The 14,993-nt window shown below is 41.8% G+C and overlaps 1 non-coding gene across 1 annotated transcript; it reads right to left on the bottom strand.

Annotated features, from left to right (window-relative positions):
- Window positions 1-1,041: 1,041 nt before the first annotated feature.
- Window positions 1,042-1,131, bottom strand: TRNAY-GUA. The gene is given in 2 exon segments: window positions 1,042-1,077; window positions 1,095-1,131. It is a non-coding gene; the product is annotated as a tRNA-Tyr (tRNA).
- Between the last annotated feature and the right edge of the window lie 13,862 nt (window positions 1,132-14,993).

Genomic DNA, 14,993 nt, shown 5'->3' with positions numbered 1-14,993 from the left:
TTCAGCTTAGCACTGCACTTTGCATGAGGAAATGCTTTGCATGAGAAGCTTTGCATGAGCTTTGGGATTTGGATCCCTAATGTCATCTCATCTAATGTAAACATCTAAAACCCTCTAATCTTTTCTTTAATAAAGCTTCTTAGAGACGTCTCAGAACTGATTGTGTCTTGTGAAAGTGAGTCAGTTTCCTGTGTGAAACAAAATTTTAACAGGTCTCAGTGCCCCGTTTCCTATTCTCTGAAAATTTCTGATGTTGGTTTCTGTATGAATGAATCCCTAGAATGCCTCCTTCACCTGGCCTCTGGTGGCCTTTCATAGGGCTCTTTCTTACGCATTTCCTTTGCAACCATCCCCAACCTTTACAATTCTCCATTGAAATGGACAGTACATGGAAATTATATACCTCAAGACAGGGTGCATGGTGCTATTCACAACCCCCTCAGGAGGCCAGTGATTACTGTTGCATGTAGTCACTCTCTCAGACAGATACCACAACCTGAGTGATCACGGTCTTCCATTCCTGTCTTCACAAAAACATTTTTCTTCCCTATCTCTCTTAACCCCCTACCACCCCACTGAAAACCTCAAAACTTCAAGAAGAAAGAATGAGATAGGAAGAGAGGTGTGCTGGTTTTAGGGTTAGACCACAACAAGGGGTGTAACCAGCAACAACGATGCCCCAATAACTGGATCTGCTCCCATTTTCCACACCCAAATCAGCTAAAAGAGGATCTGCAAGCTCAGCACTATGTTTCTGCTTTAGCTAACAAGGGTCTGTGGAAGGTGTTGAGCCCCTGCAGAACAGAAGTTCTTAGAATGGGCATCAACTGATTACGTAGAGAGGTGTCAAAGCACCACAACTCTAAGAACCAGCTGAAACAGACAAGGAGGGTAATGAGAATTAAATCCTTGCAAATAGTATCTTTCAAATAGACTGAATTTCTCACAGGGCATAGAGTGTTTGGAAGGGGCAATTCTGCAAAGTTTTAAACTCCAGAGATAAGTGAAAGACAAAAGAAAAAAAAACAAACCAAACATCTTTCCTTCCAGCCGGAGTTGAACCAGCGACCTAAGGATTACATTCTAGAGATAGCCTACAGTCCTCTGCTCTACCAGCTGAGCTATCAAAGGAAGGTAAAGGAGTGCCAAGAATGAGTCAAGAATGTATCAACAATAGCCTCAGGCTCTAATGGGTTTCCATATGTATTGCTTTTCACAACAGCAAAACAGTACCCAAGAAAAGGCACAAAGCTAACCTCCCTGCAAAAATGGATTTTCTGCCAAATAGTTCACAGCTCTTATAAAAATGTTGCTGGTGGTAGTGTGAAGGTTGGAGTTCCTGCCATGACCCATCTGAAACGTGTCTATGGCTTGACAAAGAAATTTGCCCACTCTTTGGTGATCTTGACACATTTCCTAAGCTGAACTAGGAGGGAAAACTCCCCTCCACACAATTCCCTACAACAGTTCTCCAGCCAAATCCAATAACAAAAGAGCAAATAAAACAGTTAACATGCTCCCCGACAGCTTCCACAGTGAATGTAGAGGAACAGAAGAAAAGGACCAAAAGGAATAATCACTGAGGTTTTCATTCAAATGCCACCCGCTTGCATAGTGCACATAAGACCCCTCATACACAGATGAGGTTGCAATATCTGGCACTGCAATCAGTGGCCTCCCCAGCCCCTGGGCCTGGAAGGCTGAACCCTTTGTGAATCATCTGTGTGAGTGCTGTAGCTCACAGCTGTGGCAATTGAAAGCAAACTACACTCTTTTTGAATTACAGTGATTCACAAACATTTGTCTGTCTGAGCAGCAGGGTGGGGTGGAAAGCTGTGAGCAGACACCCTGTTTGCTGAAACCATGCCATCCTACTTGTGATGGGAGCGTGTGCAGCAGTGTTACCTCAGAGCCCTATAGCATATCCATCCTTAACCTATGCTTGCCTCCAACTCCTCCTTGTGACTCAACCCCAAACACTGAGCTGTTGCAGCAAGCATGTAGCCAGCAGGTTGAGGGAAGTGATTATTCCTCCATATTCAGCGTTTATGAGCTTGGATTGGGGATGTTGTGGCCCATCTTGGTTCCTTGGCACAAGACAGGCATAGACATTCTGGAGTGAGACTAGTGGAGGGTCACCAAGACTATAAGGGGACTGGAGCACCGATTGAGGTGGGGAGGCAGCAAGAGCTGGGCTTGTTCAACCTAAACAAGAAACGGATGAAGGGTGATCATACTGCAGCCTGCAACTGGGAAATGGGAGAGTATGGGTCTGGCAGGGCCAGGCTCTGCTTGGAGGTGCACAGTGAGAGGATGGGAGGTCACAGGTACAAGCCACCATGAGAGAAATCTTGATGAGAATTAAGGGAAGAAAAACACCATGAGAGAAAAATTTTCACAATTGCAAAGGTTGTCCAGAGGGTGGAATCTTCAAATCTTGACTTGACACAGTCCTGAGCAATGTGACCTAACTTTAAACAATCTTTAAAAGCCCTTAGACTCTTGTATGGAGCAAGAGGTTGGACCAGATCATCTTCAGAGGTATTTAGCAAACATACACAACAGTGACCTCCATGTCAGGAGGGTGACTTCACAGAGCAGATGAACTCATAACAAAACTATCATGATGTACATCTTCTGGAAAATACATCTCTTTGTCTTACAGTAAAACTCTGACACATTTTATTTCTTTTCATACTAACAGACATCTTAATATTCCTCTACTGATGAAAGCAGCACAGATCTTGATAGAAACTCTACAAGATGTTCCCCTGCTTTTGTTCAAGGAAATATAGGCAGGTCAGGAAATATATGACTTCACAACAAGGTACTGTTGCACCTTCTCAGAGGCCTAATCCTGGGACCTGTGTAATGACTGTCACATACACACAAGCAACTAACACGGCAAAGAAAAACATATGGTGGAGAGAAACAGAACTGTTGTATGCCTGTCAGAGCAATATCTGCACTCTCTGGGGTCAAATGGTCTAGGTGGAAAGAGGGCCCCCATATGCAAGAATGTGGGGTTAATCTCACGTTGGAGAAAGAATGGCAAAACAGACATCAAGGACCTAAGCTCCTAAATCAGAGCAGATAGCATAGCCCCAGGGATCTAATCTTTTCCAGTTTGCAACCCCCACAGCAATTTCCCAGGGCACTTCAGGGTCCTTTCAAGCCAACTTATACCCATTGTCATGAGTCTGCCTTATCTGAGTTACCTTTCACAGACCTCTTAAAAATAATTCCCTAGTCCCACACATGCATTCAAGGACCCCAAAACTGAAAATTACCCAGTTTCAGTCCTTGGCACTGTCATCTAATCCAGTGATGAGGTAACAAATAGAGACTTTAGGGCGAGTATCACAATTTCTTTGTTGTCAGAAGTTGCTACTGGTGAAGATAACCCTAAACAATTTGTACTTTCCTGTAAGAAATCAGTAGTGGTTTAAGTCAAGATAAAAATTCCAATGGATCAGATAAAAAGTGGATGCTGTTACTATCTATGCATGAACAAACCGGGATGTAGAAACCACAGTGTTGCCTTGACAATAAAAAGCATTAGAGATCTTTTGTGGAACTTGCTAGCAGTGATGTATGGGTGATTTGTGAAAGATATTCTCCTAAACTACAAATGTACCCTCCAGGGCAGCTTTTCAAAGTAGACATTCCTAGGAAAAATTAATTAATTCTTTTCTTGATTTTTTTTAAACTTGGTAAGCTTTGAATGCTTAACAGAATTAAATTTTGGCATGGAGTTCATGAAAGATCTCTGATTATTTCGATTCTTTTAACTGATTAAATGAAGATACCAAGCTTTGAGAGCCATGTGACTGGAGCCCTGAGCTATATAAAGGGAACAGCTCACCTGTTTCATGTGGTGTAGAATAAGATGAAAGGAAAGGATGTAGCTTGAAAGCAGGATGGAGAACAGCCAGAGGTAAAGCTACTAATAGCCGGACTGCATAATTGCACTTGGTAATGCTATGTGTTTTGTTAAACTCAGATTAGCATATGAGGGTCTCCAGCGTTTTGTATACTTACAGGCTCACTTTCTAATGTAGTTTTAAATGGTTTAAAGGTTTGGTGGTGGGGTTTTTTTTTCCAGTGAAAATCTTTTTAAAATCTGGTTGGTTCTGAGGGACTTGCAGGAATTGTTTTCTCTTCTTTTGAGGTGGAAATACACACATGCTATGAATGTGAGCATTAGACTGGACTCGCAATGAATTCGTGAAATCTTTCTATTCACTTTATTTCTGCCTGGTGTGTGTTACACACCACCGGTTGGCTGCTGTGGTTTCTGCACCCCCAGCCAGCGATAATCTCAGGATCTCTCAACTTGGCAGCTTAGTGTGATACCCCTGCTAGAGAGGAGAAGGTTTTCCTGAAGACTGCTGCTCACAGCAACTTGAATTGAGAGTCTGAAGCACCAGGGAAACAATCATCTCCCTCTGGTCTAGCTGTTAAAACTCAAGATAGAAATCTATTTTGGGCCGGGGACTATCTTTGTACTTACAGGCTGGCACAACAGACCCCCAGCCCTGTCTGATGCCCCCAGGCTCTGTTGTGATGTAAATAATATGTACAACTCCTTGGGCCAGCTTTACAGACAACTTTAATAATAAGTCAGTGTGAACGAATGCCAAGGGACAGGAAGGTGGTAATGAAGAAAGAAAAGAATTGGGAGACTACATGAAGTTTTCATATGAAGGAATTTTGATTGCATTGAGACAGTGTGGGTTGCGTTTCAGGAAACACAGAATTTATAGGACGTCACTTACAGCTATCAGTTTTTGTTGTGCTCAGAGAATGCATTTAATATTTCTGATGCTGCCCTGTTACAGTAAAGAGACATCCACAGGAAAGTATCCTTTGAGTATTCAAAACCTTAGCTGTATATGCTTATCATATACAGTTATACATAGCTGAATGCCACTACATAACAACCTTACAGCTCTGGAGTGGCTTTTAATAAAATAAAATATTAGATTTACAGGTAAGTTATTTTAATTCCATTTTCTTCATATGTATGTCCAGTTCCACAAGCAATTAAATTCCAAAAGCTGAAGTCCCATGACAGTGCCCAGACATCAGATTCAAATTGCACAATCCTCTTCAAGCCAACAGTTCAGCATCAGCAGCCAATAGATTATACAAGTGCCTGAGAGCTCACTCCATCAGAGAGCATGGAAAGAAGCACCTACCATGTAGCTGTCAAACTTTTCTTCAACAAGTTAAATGTTCAGCCATGCTAAGTCAAGTTACAAAATGCAGTGAGTAGAGTTCTTGTCTTCTCTCCCACAAAGGGTTCCAAGTCTTGCCCTTCTCCTGGTGAAAGACAAGACTAATTATGTGTGAGCTCCTCTTTGATGATAATCAGCCTAGAAAATTTTGATAACTGGGTGGTAATTAACCACAGTTGGGACATGACATATTCAGATACAGTGGACTAGCTCCTAGCTGCTGCAAATTGTAAGACATCCAAGAGCCTGACCCCTATCTAGGTTAGCTTAGTTTCCATCCAACCTGTACTATGATGGACTTTTTTCGTTGTCAAATTGTTTTTTCCCCCTGTGTGTACTTAGTGCTTTGCAATAGCAGTTGTAAAGGCTGTGATCTTACTGGAGGCTTCAGTGTCAGCAAAACCCTGCATCATCTGAGGGAGGGTGCAGAGGACAAAAGCAGCACTATTGGGACAGTGGAGAGCCCAGCACCTCCTGTGACTGCTTCCCTTCAGGTGAGAGGACTTCCACCCAGCCACTTCCCTTTCCTTGCTCATCAGGCCTCTCAAACTATAAAAGCCCTAATGAAAATGAAACATGCATGTCATATATAACGAGGAAAGGCTCAACGGCTGGCAAAAAAAGTGTGAAATTACAGTATTAGTGTGAGAGGGAGAGATATGAGCCCTCATTCCCCAGGAGAAAATTTGAAAGTGCATAATTTTCTCCATTCACAAGCATCATTTAAGGGCCAGCTTTTGGCAGATGAGCAGAAAACTAGGAAGAAAACAGCACTTACAAGTGGAGTGAATATTTCTGCCTTAAATATCTGGGACCCTTTTTTTGATACACGAGCTTGGTTTGGCATAGGCAGATGTGCATGCACAGCCCTGATGCACAGGTGTGGTTCCTAATGTGTTCTTCTACTGAGAACTAATGCTTTGTCTTTCTGAAGACACAACAGCAAATCCTTCAGGGGTCAAAGAAAGAGACTAGGATGCAACTTTTTGGCAGGTTTTCCTCTTCATGGAAGGATTTAGCAGTCCTGGGTAAAGAGGAGACTTGCCTGTGTCAGGTGTGGTTGTGGTCGGGGATACTAGCCTCTCACACTCATGAGAATCTAATTTATTTTTAAAGAGAACTTCAATATAGCATAACAATATTATCACACATCTTGCTTAATCAAAGAATTTTTCTAATCTATATTCAGTGCCAGATAGAGTGACTATAAAATGAGTTACTGTACCTTAAATTTCTGCCTTGGCTATAGTGACAGGAAGCTAATTAGACAAACTCTGACCAGGTATTCTTGAACCAAATCCACATTACTTGGACCTATAGGAATTACCAGCTGTGTGAGAGCTCACATTTCTGGAAGGAGTTGGACTTGAAGGATGAAATAACAGGTAAAGGAATGGAGAACGATGGTCACTGTGGGGCCCAAAACAGTGAAGCAGCAGCATTTAAACTCTTTTCCAGCTAAACTTTAACACCTCACAGTGCAGCCAAAATATGTTAGAAGCATGTCTAGGGCATGAATGCTGGCTCAGACCACATGTAAAACTAAGCTCTAAACACAGTTTGACTTTTCCAAGTTATTCTTAAATTCCAGAGACCAGTGTATTGGAGCCAATTGCACATACTAATCCTGATGAAGCAGATCATACATTTCATAGCCCATGAGGCTACTAACCTTCTCAACTCTGGAAAACATTGCTAGGCCGTGATAGACCTGGACCTATCCTGCCCAGGGCCCAGCAGGCCAGGCAACAGCAGTTTCAAACCTGGGCTTCAGCCATTAGCAAAAACCTTTGGTCAGGTGTGAGTGTTTTCTGATGCCTGTTTTGCAAGCATTTGAGTTCTGGGAAATTGCTCTTGAAAGTAAAATTACTGTCATCTTATTTTTAAAAAATCATCTGTTCTGTTCCCACTTCTTTATCAGAAGCTGGGCACCAAACTGTGTCCAGATATTATATGGTTCTCTTTTCTTTTCTGGTATTCCTACCCCTACAGAGTCAGATTCAAGCACTTCAGTATCAAACAGGGAGAAGGGCAGGGTTAATATCAAATTTAGTCACAAGTCAAAATAACCTTTCTGAAAGGGATGAGCAAACTTCAAAATGTAAGAACAAACACCCAAAGTAGTGGCAACATCCCTACATGCTGCACAATCCTTCCTTTTTCTTAGGTTAGGCTCAGATAAAGCACTCAGAAAGCAGCTGGGCCAAGGGATCTTATTGCTACTACTTTGTGCATATTAGTTGTATAGCTACAGTACTCTGAGACTCCAAATGGGGATTGGTGTCCCATTGAACTAGGCACTATAAAAACGAACACCACAAAGGCAGTTCACTGCCCCCGACAGCTAATCTTTGGCCATTTCTCTCCAACATCTGGGGCTAGAGCAGGGCATAAGGAAATGTATTAGGGTGTACTGCACGGACTGCATTTAATTTTATTTCTGTAACCCTTGTCCTTCCTTAACCTACTGCCCCACTTCTGATTGTTAACCTAACTCATCACAGTCTAAATTTAGTTTGTGAGCTTCTTGGACAGAAGTCTTTGTGTCTTTTCATTTGTTATGTTTGTTGTTTGTTTGCTTTTTCATTTTTCATGGTTGTGAGTCACAAAGATTAATATATATTATTGAAAACATGAAAGAAAATAACCTACTTGCCTCTCTAACAAAAAAGTGGATAGGCTGTTTTTAAATGTGCGTCTCTAAAGTGTTATGATTTTGTACCTCTATAGAGCCTAAAGTAAGCCTGTGGATCAAAGAGCTACACAACTGGTATGGCAATATAAATAGAGAAGTCTGGTCAACATGTATAGACGCACCAAGCACTTCTCCAGATGATATGCAGACAAAGGAGATATATTTGCAAAATAATTCCTACCAGTTAAACATACACACACACACACACACACACACACGCACGCGCACACACACAAAAGCAGCTTGTATACTGTATTGTGATTGATAAACTGGATTTGCAGGTCCCCACAAAGATACAGGAATGTGACAGAGTTGAGGCAATACAATCTCAGCATCCCCAGGATCTGCAACGATATGTGGACATTCTCCCATCCCTATGGTCATTCCCTCCAGGCCAACCTCATGTCAGCAGCGTCCTCTTCCCCTGCCTGCAGCCACAGCAGCTTCAGTTGCATCAAGGGACTGATTCTCGGGAAAGGAGGGTGTTGGCACATGGGTAGTTCCTAACCTTTCGTAAGGAAAAGGGACTGCCTGGACAGAAGACGTTGTAAGGCAATAGTTACAGTAGTGCAATAGGGTCCAAGAGCTTTGCAATCATCTGTCTATCCAGAATCTTATGTAACTTATTCGTTCCCTAGAAGAGGAAAAGAGGCAAAAAATTCAGTACACCCTTTCTTCAAAAGGCTGTACTGAACAACTACAAACAATACGGTATGTTAATTTACACAGAGTAGCCAGGAGGGCACAGACATGGTAATGGTGCAATTCACTCCTGCTTCCCCTCCAGGCCACGTGTATCTGCTGGATTGTCATCTATTTAGATACAGAGACTCTTGCTGCTGGCTTGCAAACCTCAAACTTACTCTGCCCAAGCCAGTGGAGTGTGTGACAGTGTCTCCAAAGAAATGAAGGACTCCCTCAAATATGGCTCTGCTTCTTTTCAGAAGTATTAGGAGAAGGATGTATCCAAGAGTTTAAAGATGCATCTGCAAGCAAGTGAACTCGTGCAAACTTTGCCTTTCCTGGCCTGAAGCACCACACGCTTGGGGAGGCACGGGGTGGGGGGAGCCCCTTCACAGCGCGGCGGTCAACGCTATTTGGTATGGATAAAGAGTTTCTAGTATGGATAAAATATAAAATAAAGGTATGGATAAAGGCTATCGGTATGGATAGAGAGTTTCTAGTGGAACCCATCTGCATGTGTGTGCGTGCCTGTATGAAGTTGAACTCTGTTTAAAGAAAACAAATGGCATCTTACAGTACCTCTGCAAGGTCCAGTTCTAAAAGGTGCATAAGTAAGTCTTGTTTTTCCTGCCATCGCAAACTTAAATGGGATGGCGTGGGGGTTATTTTTCCTGATCTGAAAGCAGGGAATCAGGAAAAACCCATGACAGCAACAGTATAAAGTGGCAAGATATGCTGTAAATAGCTTTGATGCTAAACAAAAATAAACCAAAAAAAATCGTATTGCAGCCATTTTAAGATTTCAGCTTCCTTTTTCACCCCTGCCACTAATCAGGCTTCCTCAACATGTGACAAGAAGAATTCAGAGGGACTTTTGCCAAGTGTTTTCTGACCCAAATCCTAGAGGTATCCTCCATCTGCAGCAACAGACAGCTCGCTGTGGTCTGTCATTACCTTCTGTTTGGTTTTCAACACCAGCTACCCTAGTTAATGAAAGAAGATGCAACCACCGAAGACAACGAACAAACATTAGCAGCATATCTGGGAGGCTTTGAGAAAGACTTCTCTAATCTTGAATAGGCCAGAATGCAGGACAGTAAGGACTGAGGCAAGCATACACATCGCTTTAGCACACTCAGCTATCAGGAAAACAGGCTATGTAAAGCCCAGGATTTAAGGACAAGAAACGAAGGGCAGAGCTAACTGCTCAGTTTCTGTCACAGCACCACACCTACCTACTCAGCCTCTATCTGCAGGCAATAAATTTCATAGCCTGAAAGAGCGAGGTGGTCTGAAATATTTTTCTTATAGGACTGAGACCCAGCTCCACATCCATAAAGTTCTTTGATGCAAAAGTTTGCATGCAGCCCTTCACATCTAAGGTTTGTAGCAATGCATGGTATTTAGCCAAATGGCATTGTTACAATTTTGCATGGAAATTAAAATGAACATATTTTAGCATGGGAAAAGAAAACACTTTTTCCCCCAGCTAGGTGCTGCTGCATCATTGTGGTGGTAATGAAGGAGGTGGCCTGATATCAGAAACAATTCAGATGTAACAAACTCCCATTTACCTACCTCATAAACATGCTGTGCTTAAAATGCTTGTCTTTGATAAACCTTTGAGGATCCATTAGGCCCAACATGAATGAAGCCTAAAAAGCTACTTAAAGCTTTTGGAGAATTCTTTGGATTTCCAGCTTCACATTTCAGTTACTAGGATGTTTGCGTTAAGATGCTTGTCTGAGTTCTGCCCTGCAGGATTCAGAAAAAGAAAAATGTTCCTTTTGTACTGAACACAACCGGTAGGTATTTAGCTATTTTTTGTGTATTATGACAGTACCATCTGGCATTCATCTGCCGGGTACCTCAGGAGAATGTCCCCTTCCTACTTGCCTGTATGATGCCGGCCAAAATGACAGAGTACACCAAAGGTTTACTTCCTGTAACACGGTCTCTTGGCTTATCTTGAGTAAGACAATAGTTTCTTTATATTCTTAACCTGGCATTTCACATGTTCTCCTGCTTGCCTGGAAAACAGAGTTGTAAGAGATTCTTGTGGGTCAGACACCTCCTAATGTGAAGACAGGGATAATCCTAACAAACTTAGTAACAACAATCTATAAGGCCAATTGGCACTGCACATGCAGAAGGAAATGTGAAATAGAAATGGAAATTTGCCCAGTTAGGTTTATTCTGTTCCACTGAAATGCTTTGTATGGTGGAAGCATAAACAAACCACTGCTCTTAGAAGTCATGGTTCACCTGCTGACTCAAACACTCATGTCTGTCAACCAGCAGGAGAGAGGCCAAGGGGACTATCTGTTTGGGTTTTTCTTTTGGTCTCAGCCTAATTTATCTTGTCAGTTCCAAGATCTCCATTCCTTTCTTGAAAGGACCATAAAGGAAGTTTGGCTTAGCCATGCCCTCTAATTATTTGATTATTTTTAAGCAAACAAACAAGAACTTAGCATGGACCAGTTCAGACTGACTAGTTTATCTCCTGAGTAACGGTCTTAAAGCTATTGTCATCCTAGCCCCTTCCTCAAATGGCAGTTCCTTCAACCCTTTCAGGATATATACCTTAATACTCCCAACCTGCTTCTTGCAAACAGCCTTTTCAAGAGAAACAAGACAGTCTTGAGCAATTAAGACCTATATATCTCCCTTCACTTCCTTCAAAGCCATTGTGGAGGTGCAGCTGAAACCCATTAAATTCAATTGAGCCCAAATGGCCCATAAGTCATATGGAAACTTCCTCTGGGCTTTTAACAAAGAGCCTTGCTTTAAATTCCAAATTACAAACAAATTCAGTGTGTTCAGTTTTCATATAAAACATAAAAATTAAAGAAAACATACAGAGGAAAAGTTGCATCAAATCACAGGGAACATTATAAGAAAAGCACAGCCATTTACTCTTGTTCTGAAGTTACATTCTTAAGTTAGAAATGTTATATTAATTCAGGGCAATATTTTCTTTACTCTGGGCTGGGAACATGCTTTATTCAATGTATCACAAAGTAAAATTCATGGCATTCACGACCCCATTCTCTCCTCCGACTTTTCCTCAAAATGGCTAAAAATAGTATATATTCACATATATACACATAATATGATGTGTATATATGTACAATTATATTTTATCACATACAGCTACCAGACTAATCTCAGGTTCATATATAATAAGTAGATAATAAACATTTATAGACTATTATATACTCAACATTAAGTATTGCTTTATTGTGGGTCAGGTTTTTATCAAGTTGACAAATTTATTAATGTGGCTTTATATTGGAACTCTCAATCTGTCTAAGATTAGGGATCAATATATGTACTGCAGGATCATAAGTCAGCTAAACACTGAAAAGACCCAGGCAGATACTGAACTTGAAAATTATACAGCAAAATTGTTCCATAATATATCTTTATTCAGACCCCCATGGGACTGGCATGCTGTAAAAGCCTTGAAAAACCTTTACTTGAGGGTTAATTTCACCCTCAGGGCTCTGAGAATAACTGGAGGCCCAGATCTTTATGACTTTGTATCAATTAATGTTTTTTTACATTCTTTTTAACAAGAACTTGATGAAAAATATCCTGCTCTACCTATTCTATTTGGCACCCAAGTTACAAGTCATTAGAAGAAACTGAATCAGTTTTAAAAGTGCTGTGGAGTGGTATTTTCTAAAGGTAATATGTCTGAGAAGCAGACACACACACACACACACACAAACCAAAAAACACCCCCCACACACAGGTTTCCGAGGCACATGAAACTGAAACAAAAAGCAGCAGTTGTCCTTCATGGCTAATCAGGACCGTGCTGAGCACTGCTCCAAAACCTAAGTATTTGGCAGTTGATTCCTGTGCAGATCCAATGCCTTTGCCATGGTGGGGCAACACTCCTCAGATACAGGGGGAGCAGGATACCACTATCTGATGATGGACTTTGCAGCACCATGGTAGATCCATCAGAGCACTGGGGCATTAGCCCACAGTGACTGAGGCACAGACTTTGCCTCCTTCTCATGCCCCTGTGTCGAATGCAGCAAATCCTTTCAGCTGGCTTTGTACAAACCCATTGGCAAGGCCAGTTTAGATTTCTACAAGGAAGCAAACAGCTTGGTTTCTCCCATCCCTACTCTTCCTCCTCTCCCACACCCTTCTCCTAACTGTGTGCTCCTGCTGCTCCCACTGTGACAGCCTAGCACCACTCCAACTCACTGAACAGGCAGAAAGAACAACTTGGCAAAAGCAAACACACAACCAAGCCTCATACAACAAGAAAGAAGGGTAACAGTGCAAAGAAGGTAGGAATATGAAGCCAGGAGCAGAAAAAGAAGCAGGAGTGAATTGATGCAACAGGGAGCAATGTGCTTCATGGACCCACATCTGAAAGACACCAAGTTTGTTAAATTAGCAAAAGGAAAGGATAGCTGAAATACATTAGCCTGCATCTAAGGATACCGCATACTATACTATATATATATATGACTCTCACCCCATTCCTTTCTCAACATCTCCAGAAATTCATCAGTATTTAGATCTCACTCCTGGGACAGTGATCACACAAAATACAGAACTTCTAAGACAGTTAGTGAGGTCTGGAGATATTAAACAGACAACCAATTTCACAATGAATGAAGTAACACTCACTAGGAAAGTTTTAGGGGCGGCACGGCGGGGAACAACCAAAAAACCTGGAAAGAAAAAAGATGCTGAAATACCTGTTTGGAAGAAGTATGTTCTCTGGTTTCTGGGTTTTTTTTAATTGTCCCAAATTGCAGCCTCCACAGGAACACTGTAAACTGAAGAAGTGTGGACAGAACATGTTGAATTTCAAGTAGGAGGGAGAAGGAGAGGGGAATCGCTTGTTCTCTGCTGATTCTCCACTGCCAAGCAATAGCAAATTAAGACTGCCTGAGAAACCAAGCATGCTGAAATCACCTCTTCTGGTGGATAAAAGTTAGCTGAGGACAAATTCATCCCCAAACCCACAAACCAGTATTCTAGCCATGTGGAAGGAAATAGTCCAGTTGATGTTTAAGAGGAAAGATTTCAAATCTCTGGGTAAGTCTGCAGCATTAAACACACCAACAACACCAAATGCAGAGATGCCTATAGACCCAGCATATCCCCATCTTAAGCCCAGCTCTGACCCAATTTGTCTTGGGCTGATGCAAGTACAGAAAAACACTGTCACCTGTCACTGTCAGAATACTTTTGTTTGCAAGTTAATTCATGAGTGCTTTTCAAAACATTTTTTTTTCCTGAGCAAAACCCATGACTTCTAATTTGAAAAGAGATTAAAAATGGTTGTGATTCATGGCGAGTTATGGATGTTTCACAGGGAGTTTCAAAAGCTTGGACTTTCTTCCCACAACTCCCAGGAAATGCAGTTAAAAGTCACAGGTTGTTACTTCAGTGTGTTTGGACTGGCAACGCAGGACAGTCACCTGGCAGCCTCCATCCCAGTGCCTGCAAGGGGCAGGACCCCTACAGATGCTGTCCAAGGCTATGCCCAAAACTGGGGAACTTGTGAGAAAACTATTCCCCAGTGTAAATGCAACCAGCATTAACTTGGACAAGTTATATGTAATTTCCATTTCTGTATGTTGCTAATTTATAGAAAAACAGCATAGGACTGGAGGCCAAAGGAAAAAACCTGGTGGGGAGGGGTGGGGGGCAGGGATGCAGAGGGGATGCTCTCTTAAGGAAATGAACGTCAGGAAATTTCTAAATCCAAAAGCACATTGAGGACACCAATATTTTTAACCTAAGAACTATTTTGCATTAATCCCGATTTAGCCACTGAGATTTTCAGCTCCAACTGGTTTCAGTAAGTAATGGACTGGAAAGCCCTGGGTGAGGCTTTCTCACTCACCCCCCTCACACAGCACTCACTTCCAAGAGCTCTTTAAATGTCAGTCCTTGAGCAATGAGTTTCATACACCAGAGCCAGTTGCCTTGCACAGTTTGGAGTGAAATCCTCAGTGTTTTGCTTTCCAACTACCTTTCTATTCACCCTGAATATTGCCTTCAGTGATAAAGTTAAAAAACACTCCACCCTTGCTTGTTATCCTGACAATATTTAATTCTGACAGCATATTCAGTATGCTTCATGAAATATGCAACCCTGTGACTAATGAGGTATTTGCACGTAAGGGCCATATACAGTAAATTGCAGGGCAATAAAAGTAAAGGAAAACCATGAACTGCTCAGCCAGCTGTTAAAATGATGCAAAGTGTGCCTTATTAAATGTGTTGTGTTATATCCAGATGCTGACGAGCACTTAGCCCTGGCTCATTCAGTAAAGCTTCAGCTTAAAAAAAACTATACATCTCCCTTTCTGTTATTATACATTAGCTTCCTG

Source organism: Acanthisitta chloris, unplaced genomic scaffold (genome assembly GCF_000695815.1).
Source record: "Acanthisitta chloris isolate BGI_N310 unplaced genomic scaffold, ASM69581v1 scaffold24134, whole genome shotgun sequence".
Classification (NCBI taxonomy): Eukaryota; Metazoa; Chordata; class Aves; order Passeriformes; family Acanthisittidae; genus Acanthisitta; species Acanthisitta chloris.
This window is presented reverse-complemented; position numbering and strand designations above follow the sequence as displayed.